This window comes from Ambystoma mexicanum, chromosome 1p, assembly GCF_040938575.1.
Source record: "Ambystoma mexicanum isolate Mex_15411 chromosome 1p, UKY_AmexF1_1, whole genome shotgun sequence".
Classification (NCBI taxonomy): domain Eukaryota; kingdom Metazoa; phylum Chordata; class Amphibia; order Caudata; family Ambystomatidae; genus Ambystoma; species Ambystoma mexicanum.
In genome coordinates, this window is record NC_090921.1 from 1,475,000,247 (window position 1) to 1,475,017,077 (window position 16,831).

At 42.7% G+C, this 16,831-nt stretch overlaps 18 non-coding genes across 18 annotated transcripts; all 18 read left to right on the plus strand.

Annotated features, from left to right (window-relative positions):
- Nucleotides 1-220: 220 nt before the first annotated feature.
- Nucleotides 221-294, plus strand: TRNAI-AAU (transfer RNA isoleucine (anticodon AAU)). Its single transcript has one exon. It is a non-coding gene; the product is annotated as a tRNA-Ile (tRNA).
- Nucleotides 295-842: 548 nt separating this feature from the next.
- TRNAI-AAU (transfer RNA isoleucine (anticodon AAU)) lies at nucleotides 843-916 on the plus strand. The gene has a single exon. It is a non-coding gene; the product is annotated as a tRNA-Ile (tRNA).
- A 724-nt stretch (nucleotides 917-1,640) lies between these two features.
- On the plus strand, nucleotides 1,641-1,714 carry TRNAI-AAU (transfer RNA isoleucine (anticodon AAU)). The gene has a single exon. It is a non-coding gene; the product is annotated as a tRNA-Ile (tRNA).
- Nucleotides 1,715-3,189: 1,475 nt separating this feature from the next.
- On the plus strand, nucleotides 3,190-3,263 carry TRNAI-AAU (transfer RNA isoleucine (anticodon AAU)). Its single transcript has one exon. It is a non-coding gene; the product is annotated as a tRNA-Ile (tRNA).
- Nucleotides 3,264-4,268: 1,005 nt separating this feature from the next.
- On the plus strand, nucleotides 4,269-4,342 carry TRNAI-AAU (transfer RNA isoleucine (anticodon AAU)). The gene has a single exon. It is a non-coding gene; the product is annotated as a tRNA-Ile (tRNA).
- Nucleotides 4,343-5,067: 725 nt separating this feature from the next.
- Nucleotides 5,068-5,141, plus strand: TRNAI-AAU (transfer RNA isoleucine (anticodon AAU)). Its single transcript has one exon. It is a non-coding gene; the product is annotated as a tRNA-Ile (tRNA).
- Nucleotides 5,142-6,596: 1,455 nt separating this feature from the next.
- On the plus strand, nucleotides 6,597-6,670 carry TRNAI-AAU (transfer RNA isoleucine (anticodon AAU)). Its single transcript has one exon. It is a non-coding gene; the product is annotated as a tRNA-Ile (tRNA).
- Nucleotides 6,671-7,395: 725 nt separating this feature from the next.
- TRNAI-AAU (transfer RNA isoleucine (anticodon AAU)) lies at nucleotides 7,396-7,469 on the plus strand. The gene has a single exon. It is a non-coding gene; the product is annotated as a tRNA-Ile (tRNA).
- A 724-nt stretch (nucleotides 7,470-8,193) lies between these two features.
- On the plus strand, nucleotides 8,194-8,267 carry TRNAI-AAU (transfer RNA isoleucine (anticodon AAU)). The gene has a single exon. It is a non-coding gene; the product is annotated as a tRNA-Ile (tRNA).
- Nucleotides 8,268-9,272: 1,005 nt separating this feature from the next.
- On the plus strand, nucleotides 9,273-9,346 carry TRNAI-AAU (transfer RNA isoleucine (anticodon AAU)). Its single transcript has one exon. It is a non-coding gene; the product is annotated as a tRNA-Ile (tRNA).
- Nucleotides 9,347-10,071: 725 nt separating this feature from the next.
- Nucleotides 10,072-10,145, plus strand: TRNAI-AAU (transfer RNA isoleucine (anticodon AAU)). Its single transcript has one exon. It is a non-coding gene; the product is annotated as a tRNA-Ile (tRNA).
- A 1,005-nt stretch (nucleotides 10,146-11,150) lies between these two features.
- Nucleotides 11,151-11,224, plus strand: TRNAI-AAU (transfer RNA isoleucine (anticodon AAU)). Its single transcript has one exon. It is a non-coding gene; the product is annotated as a tRNA-Ile (tRNA).
- Nucleotides 11,225-11,949: 725 nt separating this feature from the next.
- TRNAI-AAU (transfer RNA isoleucine (anticodon AAU)) lies at nucleotides 11,950-12,023 on the plus strand. The gene has a single exon. It is a non-coding gene; the product is annotated as a tRNA-Ile (tRNA).
- A 724-nt stretch (nucleotides 12,024-12,747) lies between these two features.
- TRNAI-AAU (transfer RNA isoleucine (anticodon AAU)) lies at nucleotides 12,748-12,821 on the plus strand. The gene has a single exon. It is a non-coding gene; the product is annotated as a tRNA-Ile (tRNA).
- A 1,005-nt stretch (nucleotides 12,822-13,826) lies between these two features.
- TRNAI-AAU (transfer RNA isoleucine (anticodon AAU)) lies at nucleotides 13,827-13,900 on the plus strand. Its single transcript has one exon. It is a non-coding gene; the product is annotated as a tRNA-Ile (tRNA).
- Nucleotides 13,901-14,625: 725 nt separating this feature from the next.
- TRNAI-AAU (transfer RNA isoleucine (anticodon AAU)) lies at nucleotides 14,626-14,699 on the plus strand. The gene has a single exon. It is a non-coding gene; the product is annotated as a tRNA-Ile (tRNA).
- A 548-nt stretch (nucleotides 14,700-15,247) lies between these two features.
- On the plus strand, nucleotides 15,248-15,321 carry TRNAI-AAU (transfer RNA isoleucine (anticodon AAU)). The gene has a single exon. It is a non-coding gene; the product is annotated as a tRNA-Ile (tRNA).
- Nucleotides 15,322-16,326: 1,005 nt separating this feature from the next.
- On the plus strand, nucleotides 16,327-16,400 carry TRNAI-AAU (transfer RNA isoleucine (anticodon AAU)). The gene has a single exon. It is a non-coding gene; the product is annotated as a tRNA-Ile (tRNA).
- The last annotated feature ends 431 nt before the right edge of the window (nucleotides 16,401-16,831 follow it).

Below are 16,831 nucleotides of genomic sequence, written 5' to 3' on the forward strand. Positions count from 1 at the left end.
TCCCAGTTCTACTTAAATGTGATGCAGGCTACAAGTCAGTTTGAAGATAATTGTCATATTCATGAATTTCCTTCAGATCACATGTAGTTTTTCTTTAGGTTGTTGTGAGGATAAGGGTTTTATGTGTGAATGAGTTAGGCATTTTTTTTCCAAGGGAAGAAAAAATCCCCCTGCAACTGGCCTCCCTCTTATGGTCCAGTCAGAAATATTCCTCTCAGCAGGCCGGTTAGCTCAGTTGGTTAGAGCGTGGTGCTAATAACGCCAAGGTCACGGGTTCGATCCCCGTATTGGCCACTTTGTCATTTTGGGAAATATTTCTGCAGAAGGATGAGATTGATGCAGAATTGGCACTCACAGCTTTAGAGTTACTAACACAAGATTGCTGTTTTGTTGGAAGCAGCTGTGCATACATAGTCACGGGTCAGTACTGCTGTGGACATAACCAATGTTGTTGTGAGGATAAGGGTTGTATTTGTGAATGAGTTAGGCATTTTCTTTCAAGGAAAGAAAACTGCCCCCTGCAACTGGCCTCCCTCCTATGCTCCAGTCAGAAGCATACTTTTTCTGACTGAGCATGGTGCTAATCACGCCAAGTTAGCGAATTTGATCCCAGTATTGGCCACTTTGTCAATTTGGGAAAAATGTCTGCAGAAGCATTAGAACCTTCTTTGTCCCAGTTCTACTTAAATGTGATGCAGGATACAAGTCAGTTTGAAGATAATTGTCATATTCATGAATTTCCTTCAGATCACATGTAGTTTTTCTTTAGGTTGTTGTGAGGATAAGGGTTTTATGTGTGAATGAGTTAGGCATTTTTTTCCAAGGGAAACAGACTCTCAGCTGGCCGGTTAGCTCAGTTGGTTAGAGCGTGATGCTAATAACGCCAAGGTCACGGGTTCGATCCCCGTATTGGCCACTTTGTCATTTTGGGAAATATTTCTGCAGAAGGATGAGATTGATGCAGAATTGGCACTCACAGCTTTAGAGTTACTAACACAAGATTGCTGTTTTGTTGGAAGCAGCTGTGCATACATAGTCACGGGTCAGTACTGCTGCGGACATAACCAATGTTGTGAGGATAAGGGTTGTATTTGTGAATGAGTTAGGCATTTTCTTTCAAAGGAAGAAAACTCCCCCCTGCAACTGGCCTCCCTCCTATGCTCCAGTCAGAAGGCATACTTTTTCTGACTGAGCATGGTGCTAATCAAGCCAAGTTAGCGAATTTGATCCCAGTATTGGCCACTTTGTCAATTTGGGAAATATTTCTGCAGAAGCATGTGATTGATGCAGAATTCCCACCCACAGCTTTAGATTTACTATGACTAGTTTGCTGTTTTGTTGGAAGCAGCAGTCCATAAATGGTCACAGGTCAGTACTGCTGTGGGAAATGACCAATGAGATGCATTTAACCTTCTTTGTCCCAGTTCTACTTAAATGTGATGCAGGCTACAAGTCAGTTTGAAGATAATTGTCATATTCATGAATTTCCTTCAGATCACATGTAGTTTTTCTTTAGGTTGTTGTGAGGATAAGGGTTTTATGTGTGAATGAGTTAGGCATTTTTTTTTTCCAAGGATAGAAAAAATCCCCCTGCAACTGGCCTCCCTCTTATGGTCCAGTCAGAAATATGCCTTTCAGCTGGCCGGTTAGCTCAGTTGGTTAGAGCGTGGTGCTAATAACGCCAAGGTCACGGGTTCGATCCCCGTATTGGCCACTTTGTCATTTTGGGAAATATTTCTGCAGAAGGATGAGATTGATGCAGAATTGGCACTCACAGCTTTAGAGTTACTAACACAAGATTGCTGTTTTGTTGGAAGCAGTTGTGCATACATAGTCACGGGTCAGTACTGCTGCGGACATAACCAATGTTGTTGTGAGGATAAGGGTTGTATTTGTGAATGAGTTAGGCATTTTCTTTCAAGGAAAGAAAACTCCCCCCTGCAACTGGCCTCCCTCCTATGCTCCAGTCAGAAGCATACTTTTTCTGACTGAGCATGGTGCTAATCACGCCAAGTTAGCGAATTTGATCCCAGTATTGGCCACTTTGTCAATTTGGGAAAAATGTCTGCAGAAGCATTAGATTGATGCAGAATTCCCACCCACAGCTTTAGATTTACTATGACAAGTTTGCTGTTTTGTTGGAAGCAGCAGTCCATAAATGGTCACAGGTCAGTACTGCTGTGGGAAATGACCAATGAGATGCATTTAACCTTCTTTGTCGCAGTACTACTTAAATGTGATGCAGGCCACAAGTCAGTTTGAAGATAATTGTAATATTCATGAATTTCCTTCAGATCACATGGAGTTTTTCTTTAGGTTGTTGTGAGGATAAGGGTTGTCTGTGTGAATGAGTTAGGCATTTTTTTTCCAAGGGAAGAAAAAATCCCCCTGCAACTGGCCTCCCTCTTATGCTCCAGTTAGAAATATATCTCTCAGCTGGCCGGTTAGCTCAGTTGGTTAGAGCGTGGTGCTAATAACGCCAAGGTCATGGGGTCGATCTCCGTATTGGCCACTTTGTCATTTTGGGAAATATTTCTGCAGAAGCATGAGATTGATGCAGAATTGGCACTCACAGCTTTAGAGTTACTAACACAAGATTGCTGTTTTGTTGGAAGCAGCTGTGCATACATAGTCACGGGTCAGTACTACTGCGGACATAACCAATGTTGTTGTGAGGATAAGGGTTGTATTTGTGAATGAGTTAGGCATTTTCTTTCAAGGGAAGAAAACTCCCCCCTGCAACTGGCCTCCCTCCTATGCTCCAGTCAGAAGGCATACTTTTTCTGACTGAGCATGGTGCTAATCACGCCAAGTTAGCGAATTTGATCCCAGTATTGGCCACTTTGTCAATTTGGGAAATATTTCTGAAGAAGCATGAGATTGATGCAGAATTCCCACCCACAGCTTTAGATTTACTATGACTAGTTTGCTGTTTTGTTGGAAGCAGCAGTCCATAAATGGTCACAGGTCAGGACTGCTGTGGGAAATGACCAATGAGATGCATTTAACCTTCTTTGTCCCAGTTCTACTTAAATGTGATGCAGGCTACAAGTCAGTTTGAAGATAATTGTCATATTCATGAATTTCCTTCAGATCACATGTAGTTTTTCTTTAGGTTGTTGTGAGGATAAGGGTTTTATGTGTGAATGAGTTAGGCATTTTTTTTCCAAGGGAAAAAGACTCTCAGCTGGCCGGTTAGCTCAGTTGGTTAGAGCGTGGTGCTAATAACGCCAAGGTCACGGGTTCGATCCCCGTATTGGCCACTTTGTCATTTTGGGAAATATTTCTGCAGAAGCATGAGATTGATGCAGAATTGGCACTCACAGCTTTAGAGTTACTAACACAAGATTGCTGTTTTGTTGGAAGCAGCTGTGCATACATAGTCACGGGTCAGTACTGCTGCGGACATAACCAATGTTGTTGTGAGGATAAGGGTTGTATTTGTGAATGAGTTAGGCATTTTCTTTCAAAGGAAGAAAACTCCCCCCTGCAACTGGCCTCCCTCCTATGCTCCAGTCAGAAGGCATACTTTTTCTGACTGAGCATGGTGCTAATCACGCCAAGTTAGCGAATTTGATCCCAGTATTGGCCACTTTGTCAATTTGGGAAATATTTCTGCAGAAGGATGAGATTGATGCAGAATTGGCACTCACAGCTTTAGAGTTACTAACACAAGATTGCTGTTTTGTTGGAAGCAGCTCTGCATACATAGTCACGGGTCAGTACTACTGCGGACATAACCAATGTTGTTGTGAGGATAAGGGTTGTATTTGTGAATGAGTTAGGCATTTTCTTTCAAGGGAAGAAAACTCCCCCCTGCAACTGGCCTCCCTCCTATGCTCCAGTCAGAAGGCATACTTTTTCTGACTGAGCATGGTGCTAATCACGCCAAGTTAGCGAATTTGATCCCAGTATTGGCCACTTTGTCAATTTGGGAAATATTTCTGCAGAAGCATGAGATTGATGCAGAATTCCCACCCACAGCTTTAGATTTACTATGACAAGTTTGCTGTTTTGTTGGAATCAGCAGTCCATAAATGGTCACAGGTCAGTACTGCTGTGGGAAATGACCAATGAGATGCATTTAACCTTCTTTGTCCCAGTTCTACTTAAATGTGATGCAGGATACAAGTCAGTTTGAAGATAATTGTCATATTCATGAATTTCCTTCAGATCACATGTAGTTTTTCTTTAGGTTGTTGTGAGGATAAGGGTTTTATGTGTGAATGAGTTAGGCATTTTTTTCCAAGGGAAAAAGACTCTCAGCTGGCCGGTTAGCTCAGTTGGTTAGAGCGTGGTGCTAATAACGCCAAGGTCACGGGTTCGATCCCCGTATTGGCCACTTTGTCATTTTGGGAAATATTTCTGCAGAAGGATGAGATTGATGCAGAATTGGCACTCACAGCTTTAGAGTTACTAACACAAGATTGCTGTTTTGTTGGAAGCAGCTGTGCATACATAGTCACGGGTCAGTACTGCTGCGGACATAACCAATGTTGTTGTGAGGATAAGGGTTGTATTTGTGAATGAGTTAGGCATTTTCTTTCAAAGGAAGAAAACTCCCCCCTGCAACTGGCCTCCCTCCTATGCTCCAGTCAGAAGGCATCCTTTTTCTGACTGAGCATGGTGCTAATCAAGCCAAGTTTGCGAATTTGATCCCAGTATTGGCCACTTTGTCAATTTGGGAAATATTTCTGCAGAAGCATGTGATTGATGCAGAATTCCCACCCACAGCTTTAGATTTACTATGACTAGTTTGCTGTTTTGTTGGAAGCAGCACTCCATAAATGGTCACAGGTCAGTACTGCTGTGGGAAATGACCAATGAGATGCATTTAACCTTCTTTGTCCCAGTTCTACTTAAATGTGATGCAGGCTACAAGTCAGTTTGAAGATAATTGTCATATTCATGAATTTCCTTCAGATCACATGTAGTTTTTCTTTAGGTTGTTGTGAGGATAAGGGTTTTATGTGTGAATGAGTTAGGCATTTTTTTTCCAAGGGAAGAAAAAATCCCCCTGCAACTGGCCTCCCTCTTATGGTCCAGTCAGAAATATGCCTCTCAGCTGGCCGGTTAGCTCAGTTGGTTAGAGCGTGGTGCTAATAACGCCAAGGTCACGGGTTCGATCCCCGTATTGGCCACTTTGTCATTTTGGGAAATATTTCTGCAGAAGGATGAGATTGATGCAGAATTGGCACTCACAGCTTTAGAGTTACTAACACAAGATTGCTGTTTTGTTGGAAGCAGCTGTGCATACATAGTCACGGGTCAGTACTGCTGCGGACATAACCAATGTTGTTGTGAGGATAAGGGTTGTATTTGTGAATGAGTTAGGCATTTTCTTTCAAGGAAAGAAAACTCCCCCCTGCAACTGGCCTCCCTCCTATGCTCCAGTCAGAAGCATACTTTTTCTGACTGAGCATGGTGCTAATCACGCCAAGTTAGCGAATTTGATCCCAGTATTGGCCACTTTGTCAATTTGGGAAAAATGTCTGCAGAAGCATTAGATTGATGCAGAATTCCCACCCACAGCTTTAGATTTACTATGACAAGTTGTCTGTTTTGTTGGAAGCAGCAGTCCATAAATGGTCACAGGTCAGTACTGCTGTGGGAAATGACCAATGAGATGCATTTAACCTTCTTTGTCGCAGTACTACTTAAATGTGATGCAGGCCACAAGTCAGTTTGAAGATAATTGTAATATTCATGTATTTCCTTCAGATCACATGGAGTTTTTCTTTAGGTTGTTGTGAGGATAAGGGTTGTCTGTGTGAATGAGTTAGGCATTTTTTTTCCAAGGGAAGAAAAAATCCCCCTGCAACTGGCCTCCCTCCTATGCTCCAGTCAGAAGGCATACTTTTTCTGACTGAGCATGGTGCTAATCACGCCAAGTTAGCGAATTTGATCCCAGTATTGGCCACTTTGTCAATTTGGGAAATATTTCTGCAGAAGGATGAGATTGATGCAGAATTGGCACTCACAGCTTTAGAGTTACTAACACAAGATTGCTGTTTTGTTGGAAGCAGCTCTGCATACATAGTCACGGGTCAGTACTACTGCGGACATAACCAATGTTGTTGTGAGGATAAGGGTTGTATTTGTGAATGAGTTAGGCATTTTCTTTCAAGGGAAGAAAACTCCCCCCTGCAACTGGCCTCCCTCCTATGCTCCAGTCAGAAGGCATACTTTTTCTGACTGAGCATGGTGCTAATCACGCCAAGTTAGCGAATTTGATCCCAGTATTGGCCACTTTGTCAATTTGGGAAATATTTCTGCAGAAGCATGAGATTGATGCAGAATTCCCACCCACAGCTTTAGATTTACTATGACAAGTTTGCTGTTTTGTTGGAATCAGCAGTCCATAAATGGTCACAGGTCAGTACTGCTGTGGGAAATGACCAATGAGATGCATTTAACCTTCTTTGTCCCAGTTCTACTTAAATGTGATGCAGGATACAAGTCAGTTTGAAGATAATTGTCATATTCATGAATTTCCTTCAGATCACATGTAGTTTTTCTTTAGGTTGTTGTGAGGATAAGGGTTTTATGTGTGAATGAGTTAGGCATTTTTTTCCAAGGGAAAAAGACTCTCAGCTGGCCGGTTAGCTCAGTTGGTTAGAGCGTGGTGCTAATAACGCCAAGGTCACGGGTTCGATCCCCGTATTGGCCACTTTGTCATTTTGGGAAATATTTCTGCAGAAGGATGAGATTGATGCAGAATTGGCACTCACAGCTTTAGAGTTACTAACACAAGATTGCTGTTTTGTTGGAAGCAGCTGTGCATACATAGTCACGGGTCAGTACTGCTGCGGACATAACCAATGTTGTTGTGAGGATAAGGGTTGTATTTGTGAATGAGTTAGGCATTTTCTTTCAAAGGAAGAAAACTCCCCCCTGCAACTGGCCTCCCTCCTATGCTCCAGTCAGAAGGCATCCTTTTTCTGACTGAGCATGGTGTTAATCAAGCCAAGTTTGCGAATTTGATCCCAGTATTGGCCACTTTGTCAATTTGGGAAATATTTCTGCAGAAGCATGTGATTGATGCAGAATTCCCACCCACAGCTTTAGATTTACTATGACTAGTTTGCTGTTTTGTTGGAAGCAGCACTCCATAAATGGTCACAGGTCAGTACTGCTGTGGGAAATGACCAATGAGATGCATTTAACCTTCTTTGTCCCAGTTCTACTTAAATGTGATGCAGGCTACAAGTCAGTTTGAAGATAATTGTCATATTCATGAATTTCCTTCAGATCACATGTAGTTTTTCTTTAGGTTGTTGTGAGGATAAGGGTTTTATGTGTGAATGAGTTAGGCATTTTTTTTCCAAGGGAAGAAAAAATCCCCCTGCAACTGGCCTCCCTCTTATGGTCCAGTCAGAAATATGCCTCTCAGCTGGCCGGTTAGCTCAGTTGGTTAGAGCGTGGTGCTAATAACGCCAAGGTCACGGGTTCGATCCCCGTATTGGCCACTTTGTCATTTTGGGAAATATTTCTGCAGAAGGATGAGATTGATGCAGAATTGGCACTCACAGCTTTAGAGTTACTAACACAAGATTGCTGTTTTGTTGGAAGCAGCTGTGCATACATAGTCACGGGTCAGTACTGCTGCGGACATAACCAATGTTGTTGTGAGGATAAGGGTTGTATTTGTGAATGAGTTAGGCATTTTCTTTCAAGGAAAGAAAACTCCCCCCTGCAACTGGCCTCCCTCCTATGCTCCAGTCAGAAGCATACTTTTTCTGACTGAGCATGGTGCTAATCACGCCAAGTTAGCGAATTTGATCCCAGTATTGGCCACTTTGTCAATATGGGAAAAATGTCTGCAGAAGCATTAGATTGATGCAGAATTCCCACCCACAGCTTTAGATTTACTATGACAAGTTGTCTGTTTTGTTGGAAGCAGCAGTCCATAAATGGTCACAGGTCAGTACTGCTGTGGGAAATGACCAATGAGATGCATTTAACCTTCTTTGTCGCAGTACTACTTAAATGTGATGCAGGCCACAAGTCAGTTTGAAGATAATTGTAATATTCATGTATTTCCTTCAGATCACATGGAGTTTTTCTTTAGGTTGTTGTGAGGATAAGGGTTGTCTGTGTGAATGAGTTAGGCATTTTTTTTCCAAGGGAAGAAAAAATCCCCCTGCAACCGGCCTCCCTCTTATGCTCCAGTTAGAAATATGCCTTTCAGCTGGCTGGTTAGCTCAGTTGGTTAGAGCGTGGTGCTAATAACGCCAAGGTCACGGGTTCGATCCCCGTATTGGCCACTTTGTCATTTTGGGAAATATTTCTGCAGAAGCATGAGATTGATGCAGAATTGGCACTCACAGCTTTAGAGTTACTAACACAAGATTGCTGTTTTGTTGGAAGCAGCTGTGCATACATAGTCACGGGTCAGTACTGCTGCGGACATAACCAATGTTGTTGTGAGGATAAGGGTTGTATTTGTGAATGAGTTAGGCATTTTCTTTCAAGGGAAGATAACTCCCCCCTGCAACTGGCCTCCCTCCTATGCTCCAGTCAGAAGGCTTACTTTTTCTGACTGAGCATGGTGCTAATCACGCCAAGTTAGCGAATTTGATCCCAGTATTGGCCACTTTGTCAATTTGGGAAATATTTCTGCAGAAGGATGAGATTGATGCAGAATTGGCACTCACAGCTTTAGAGTTACTAACACAAGATTGCTGTTTTGTTGGAAGCAGCTCTGCATACATAGTCACGGGTCAGTACTACTGCGGACATAACCAATGTTGTTGTGAGGATAAGGGTTGTATTTGTGAATGAGTTAGGCATTTTCTTTCAAGGGAAGAAAACCCCCCCCTGCAACTGGCCTCCCTCCTATGCTCCAGTCAGAAGGCATACTTTTTCTGACTGAGCATGGTGCTAATCACGCCAAGTTAGCGAATTTGATCCCAGTATTGGCCACTTTGTCAATTTGGGAAATATTTCTGCAGAAGCATGAGATTGATGCAGAATTCCCACCCACAGCTTTAGATTTACTATGACAAGTTGTCTGTTTTGTTGGAAGCAGCAGTCCATAAATGGTCACAGGTCAGTACTGCTGTGGGAAATGACCAATGAGATGCATTTAACCTTCTTTGTCCCAGTTCTACTTAAATGTGATGCAGGATACAAGTCAGTTTGAAGATAATTGTCATATTCATGAATTTCCTTCAGATCACATGTAGTTTTTCTTTAGGTTGTTGTGAGGATAAGGGTTTTATGTGTAAATGAGTTAGGCATTTTTTTCCAAGGGAAAAAGACTCTCAGCTGGCCGGTTAGCTCAGTTGGTTAGAGCGTGGTGCTAATAACGCCAAGGTCACGGGTTCGATCCCCGTATTGGCCACTTTGTCATTTTGGGAAATATTTCTGCAGAAGGATGAGATTGATGCAGAATTGGCACTCACAGCTTTAGAGTTACTAACACAAGATTGCTGTTTTGTTGGAAGCAGCTGTGCATACATAGTCACGGGTCAGTACTGCTGCGGACATAACCAATGTTGTTGTGAGGATAAGGGTTGTATTTGTGAATGAGTTAGGCATTTTCTTTCAAAGGAAGAAAACTCCCCCCTGCAATTGGCCTCCCTCCTATGCTCCAGTCAGAAGGCATACTTTTTCTGACTGAGCATGGTTCTAATCAAGCCAAGTTAGCGAATTTGATCCCAGTATTGGCCACTTTGTCAATTTGGGAAATATTTCTGCAGAAGCATGAGATTGATGCAGAATTCCCACCCACAGCTTTAGATTTACTATGACTAGTTTGCTGTTTTGTTGGCAGCAGCAGTCCATAAATGGTCACAGGTCAGTACTGCTGTGGGAAATGACCAATGAGATGCATTTAACCTTCTTTGTCCCAGTTCTACTTAAATGTGATGCAGGCTACAAGTCAGTTTGAAGATAATTGTCATATTCATGAATTTCCTTCAGATCACATGTAGTTTTTCTTTAGGTTGTTGTGAGGATAAGGGTTGTCTGTGTGAATGAGTTAGGCATTTTTTTTCCAAGGGAAGAAAAAATCCCCCTGCAACCGGCCTCCCTCTTATGCTCCAGTTAGAAATATGCCTCTCAGCTGGCCGGTTAGCTCAGTTGGTTAGAGCGTGGTGCTAATAACGCCAAGGTCACGGGTTCGATCCCCGTATTGGCCACTTTGTCATTTTGGGAAATATTTCTGCAGAAGCATGAGATTGATGCAGAATTGGCACTCACAGCTTTAGAGTTACTAACACAAGATTGCTGTTTTGTTGGAAGCAGCTGTGCATACATAGTCACGGGTCAGTACTGCTGCGGACATAACCAATGTTGTTGTGAGGATAAGGGTTGTATTTGTGAATGAGTTAGGCATTTTCTTTCAAGGGAAGATAACTCCCCCCTGCAACTGGCCTCCCTCCTATGCTCCAGTCAGAAGGCTTACTTTTTCTGACTGAGCATGGTGCTAATCACGCCAAGTTAGCGAATTTGATCCCAGTATTGGCCACTTTGTCAATTTGGGAAATATTTCTGCAGAAGGATGAGATTGATGCAGAATTGGCACTCACAGCTTTAGAGTTACTAACACAAGATTGCTGTTTTGTTGGAAGCAGCTCTGCATACATAGTCACGGGTCAGTACTACTGCGGACATAACCAATGTTGTTGTGAGGATAAGGGTTGTATTTGTGAATGAGTTAGGCATTTTCTTTCAAGGGAAGAAAACCCCCCCCTGCAACTGGCCTCCCTCCTATGCTCCAGTCAGAAGGCATACTTTTTCTGACTGAGCATGGTGCTAATCACGCCAAGTTAGCGAATTTGATCCCAGTATTGGCCACTTTGTCAATTTGGGAAATATTTCTGCAGAAGCATGAGATTGATGCAGAATTCCCACCCACAGCTTTAGATTTACTATGACAAGTTGTCTGTTTTGTTGGAAGCAGCAGTCCATAAATGGTCACAGGTCAGTACTGCTGTGGGAAATGACCAATGAGATGCATTTAACCTTCTTTGTCCCAGTTCTACTTAAATGTGATGCAGGATACAAGTCAGTTTGAAGATAATTGTCATATTCATGAATTTCCTTCAGATCACATGTAGTTTTTCTTTAGGTTGTTGTGAGGATAAGGGTTTTATGTGTAAATGAGTTAGGCATTTTTTTCCAAGGGAAAAAGACTCTCAGCTGGCCGGTTAGCTCAGTTGGTTAGAGCGTGGTGCTAATAACGCCAAGGTCACGGGTTCGATCCCCGTATTGGCCACTTTGTCATTTTGGGAAATATTTCTGCAGAAGGATGAGATTGATGCAGAATTGGCACTCACAGCTTTAGAGTTACTAACACAAGATTGCTGTTTTGTTGGAAGCAGCTGTGCATACATAGTCACGGGTCAGTACTGCTGCGGACATAACCAATGTTGTTGTGAGGATAAGGGTTGTATTTGTGAATGAGTTAGGCATTTTCTTTCAAAGGAAGAAAACTCCCCCCTGCAACTGGCCTCCCTCCTATGCTCCAGTCAGAAGGCATACTTTTTCTGACTGAGCATGGTTCTAATCAAGCCAAGTTAGCGAATTTGATCCCAGTATTGGCCACTTTGTCAATTTGGGAAATATTTCTGCAGAAGCATGAGATTGATGCAGAATTCCCACCCACAGCTTTAGATTTACTATGACTAGTTTGCTGTTTTGTTGGAAGCAGCAGTCCATAAATGGTCACAGGTCAGTACTGCTGTGGGAAATGACCAATGAGATGCATTTAACCTTCTTTGTCCCAGTTCTACTTAAATGTGATGCAGGCTACAAGTCAGTTTGAAGATAATTGTCATATTCATGAATTTCCTTCAGATCACATGTAGTTTTTCTTTAGGTTGTTGTGAGGATAAGGGTTTTATGTGTGAATGAGTTAGGCATTTTTTTTCCAAGGGAAGAAAAAATCCCCCTGCAGCTGGCCTCCCTCTTATGGTCCAGTCAGAAATATTCCTCTCAGCTGGCCGGTTAGCTCAGTTGGTTAGAGCGTGGTGCTAATAACGCCAAGGTCACGGGTTCGATCCCCGTATTGGCCACTTTGTCATTTTGGGAAATATTTCTGCAGAAGGATGAGATTGATGCAGAATTGGCACTCACAGCTTTAGAGTTACTAACACAAGATTGCTGTTTTGTTGGAAGCAGCTGTGCATACATAGTCACGGGTCAGTACTGCTGCGGACATAACCAATGTTGTTGTGAGGATAAGGGTTGTATTTGTGAATGAGTTAGGCATTTTCTTTCAAGGAAAGAAAACTCCGCCCTGCAACTGGCCTCCCTCCTATGCTCCAGTCAGAAGCATACTTTTTCTGACTGAGCATGGTGCTAATCACGCCAAGTTAGCGAATTTGATCCCAGTATTGGCCACTTTGTCAATATGGGAAAAATGTCTGCAGAAGCATTAGATTGATGCAGAATTCCCACCCACAGCTTTAGATTTACTATGACAAGTTGTCTGTTTTGTTGGAAGCAGCAGTCCATAAATGGTCACAGGTCAGTACTGCTGTGGGAAATGACCAATGAGATGCATTTAACCTTCTTTGTCGCAGTACTACTTAAATGTGATGCAGGCCACAAGTCAGTTTGAAGATAATTGTAATATTCATGTATTTCCTTCAGATCACATGGAGTTTTTCTTTAGGTTGTTGTGAGGATAAGGGTTGTCTGTGTGAATGAGTTAGGCATTTTTTTTCCAAGGGAAGAAAAAATCCCCCTGCAACCGGCCTCCCTCTTATGCTCCAGTTAGAAATATGCCTCTCAGCTGGCCGGTTAGCTCAGTTGGTTAGAGCGTGGTGCTAATAACGCCAAGGTCACGGGTTCGATCCCCGTATTGGCCACTTTGTCATTTTGGGAAATATTTCTGCAGAAGCATGAGATTGATGCAGAATTGGCACTCACAGCTTTAGAGTTACTAACACAAGATTGCTGTTTTGTTGGAAGCAGCTGTGCATACATAGTCACGGGTCAGTACTGCTGCGGACATAACCAATGTTGTTGTGAGGATAAGGGTTGTATTTGTGAATGAGTTAGGCATTTTCTTTCAAGGGAAGATAACTCCCCCCTGCAACTGGCCTCCCTCCTATGCTCCAGTCAGAAGGCTTACTTTTTCTGACTGAGCATGGTGCTAATCACGCCAAGTTAGCGAATTTGATCCCAGTATTGGCCACTTTGTCAATTTGGGAAATATTTCTGCAGAAGGATGAGATTGATGCAGAATTGGCACTCACAGCTTTAGAGTTACTAACACAAGATTGCTGTTTTGTTGGAAGCAGCTCTGCATACATAGTCACGGGTCAGTACTACTGCGGACATAACCAATGTTGTTGTGAGGATAAGGGTTGTATTTGTGAATGAGTTAGGCATTTTCTTTCAAGGGAAGAAAACCCCCCCCTGCAACTGGCCTCCCTCCTATGCTCCAGTCAGAAGGCATACTTTTTCTGACTGAGCATGGTGCTAATCACGCCAAGTTAGCGAATTTGATCCCAGTATTGGCCACTTTGTCAATTTGGGAAATATTTCTGCAGAAGCATGAGATTGATGCAGAATTCCCACCCACAGCTTTAGATTTACTATGACAAGTTGTCTGTTTTGTTGGAAGCAGCAGTCCATAAATGGTCACAGGTCAGTACTGCTGTGGGAAATGACCAATGAGATGCATTTAACCTTCTTTGTCCCAGTTCTACTTAAATGTGATGCAGGATACAAGTCAGTTTGAAGATAATTGTCATATTCATGAATTTCCTTCAGATCACATGTAGTTTTTCTTTAGGTTGTTGTGAGGATAAGGGTTTTATGTGTAAATGAGTTAGGCATTTTTTTCCAAGGGAAAAAGACTCTCAGCTGGCCGGTTAGCTCAGTTGGTTAGAGCGTGGTGCTAATAACGCCAAGGTCACGGGTTCGATCCCCGTATTGGCCACTTTGTCATTTTGGGAAATATTTCTGCAGAAGGATGAGATTGATGCAGAATTGGCACTCACAGCTTTAGAGTTACTAACACAAGATTGCTGTTTTGTTGGAAGCAGCTGTGCATACATAGTCACGGGTCAGTACTGCTGCGGACATAACCAATGTTGTTGTGAGGATAAGGGTTGTATTTGTGAATGAGTTAGGCATTTTCTTTCAAAGGAAGAAAACTCCCCCCTGCAACTGGCCTCCCTCCTATGCTCCAGTCAGAAGGCATACTTTTTCTGACTGAGCATGGTTCTAATCAAGCCAAGTTAGCGAATTTGATCCCAGTATTGGCCACTTTGTCAATTTGGGAAATATTTCTGCAGAAGCATGAGATTGATGCAGAATTCCCACCCACAGCTTTAGATTTACTATGACTAGTTTGCTGTTTTGTTGGAAGCAGCAGTCCATAAATGGTCACAGGTCAGTACTGCTGTGGGAAATGACCAATGAGATGCATTTAACCTTCTTTGTCCCAGTTCTACTTAAATGTGATGCAGGCTACAAGTCAGTTTGAAGATAATTGTCATATTCATGAATTTCCTTCAGATCACATGTAGTTTTTCTTTAGGTTGTTGTGAGGATAAGGGTTTTATGTGTGAATGAGTTAGGCATTTTTTTTCCAAGGGAAGAAAAAATCCCCCTGCAGCTGGCCTCCCTCTTATGGTCCAGTCAGAAATATTCCTCTCAGCTGGCCGGTTAGCTCAGTTGGTTAGAGCGTGGTGCTAATAACGCCAAGGTCACGGGTTCGATCCCCGTATTGGCCACTTTGTCATTTTGGGAAATATTTCTGCAGAAGGATGAGATTGATGCAGAATTGGCACTCACAGCTTTAGAGTTACTAACACAAGATTGCTGTTTTGTTGGAAGCAGCTGTGCATACATAGTCACGGGTCAGTACTGCTGCGGACATAACCAATGTTGTTGTGAGGATAAGGGTTGTATTTGTGAATGAGTTAGGCATTTTCTTTCAAGGAAAGAAAACTCCCCCCTGCAACTGGCCTCCCTCCTATGCTCCAGTCAGAAGCATACTTTTTCTGACTGAGCATGGTGCTAATCACGCCAAGTTAGCGAATTTGATCCCAGTATTGGCCACTTTGTCAATTTGGGAAAAATGTCTGCAGAAGCATTAGAACCTTCTTTGTCCCAGTTCTACTTAAATGTGATGCAGGATACAAGTCAGTTTGAAGATAATTGTCATATTCATGAATTTCCTTCAGATCACATGTAGTTTTTCTTTAGGTTGTTGTGAGGATAAGGGTTTTATGTGTGAATGAGTTAGGCATTTTTTTCCAAGGGAAAAAGACTCTCAGCTGGCCGGTTAGCTCAGTTGGTTAGAGCGTGGTGCTAATAACGCCAAGGTCACGGGTTCGATCCCCGTATTGGCCACTTTGTCATTTTGGGAAATATTTCTGCAGAAGCATGAGATTGATGCAGAATTGGCACTCACAGCTTTAGAGTTACTAACACAAGATTGCTGTTTTGTTGGAAGCAGCTGTGCATACATAGTCACGGGTCAGTACTGCTGCGGACATAACCAATGTTGTTGTGAGGATAAGGGTTGTATTTGTGAATGAGTTAGGCATTTTCTTTCAAGGGAAGATAACTCCCCCCTGCAACTGGCCTCCCTCCTATGCTCCAGTCAGAAGGCTTACTTTTTCTGACTGAGCATGGTGCTAATCACGCCAAGTTAGCGAATTTGATCCCAGTATTGGCCACTTTGTCAATTTGGGAAATATTTCTGCAGAAGGATGAGATTGATGCAGAATTGGCACTCACAGCTTTAGAGTTACTAACACAAGATTGCTGTTTTGTTGGAAGCAGCTCTGCATACATAGTCACGGGTCAGTACTACTGCGGACATAACCAATGTTGTTGTGAGGATAAGGGTTGTATTTGTGAATGAGTTAGGCATTTTCTTTCAAGGGAAGAAAACCCCCCCCTGCAACTGGCCTCCCTCCTATGCTCCAGTCAGAAGGCATACTTTTTCTGACTGAGCATGGTGCTAATCACGCCAAGTTAGCGAATTTGATCCCAGTATTGGCCACTTTGTCAATTTGGGAAATATTTCTGCAGAAGCATGAGATTGATGCAGAATTCCCACCCACAGCTTTAGATTTACTATGACAAGTTGTCTGTTTTGTTGGAAGCAGCAGTCCATAAATGGTCACAGGTCAGTACTGCTGTGGGAAATGACCAATGAGATGCATTTAACCTTCTTTGTCCCAGTTCTACTTAAATGTGATGCAGGATACAAGTCAGTTTGAAGATAATTGTCATATTCATGAATTTCCTTCAGATCACATGTAGTTTTTCTTTAGGTTGTTGTGAGGATAAGGGTTTTATGTGTAAATGAGTTAGGCATTTTTTTCCAAGGGAAAAAGACTCTCAGCTGGCCGGTTAGCTCAGTTGGTTAGAGCGTGGTGCTAATAACGCCAAGGTCACGGGTTCGATCCCCGTATTGGCCACTTTGTCATTTTGGGAAATATTTCTGCAGAAGGATGAGATTGATGCAGAATTGGCACTCACAGCTTTAGAGTTACTAACACAAGATTGCTGTTTTGTTGGAAGCAGCTGTGCATACATAGTCACGGGTCAGTACTGCTGCGGACATAACCAATGTTGTTGTGAGGATAAGGGTTGTATTTGTGAATGAGTTAGGCATTTTCTTTCAAAGGAAGAAAACTCCCCCCTGCAACTGGCCTCCCTCCTATGCTCCAGTCAGAAGGCATACTTTTTCTGACTGAGCATGGTTCTAATCAAGCCAAGTTAGCGAATTTGATCCCAGTATTGGCCACTTTGTCAATTTGGGAAATATTTCTGCAGAAGCATGAGATTGATGCAGAATTCCCACCCACAGCTTTAGATTTACTATGACTAGTTTGCTGTTTTGTTGGAA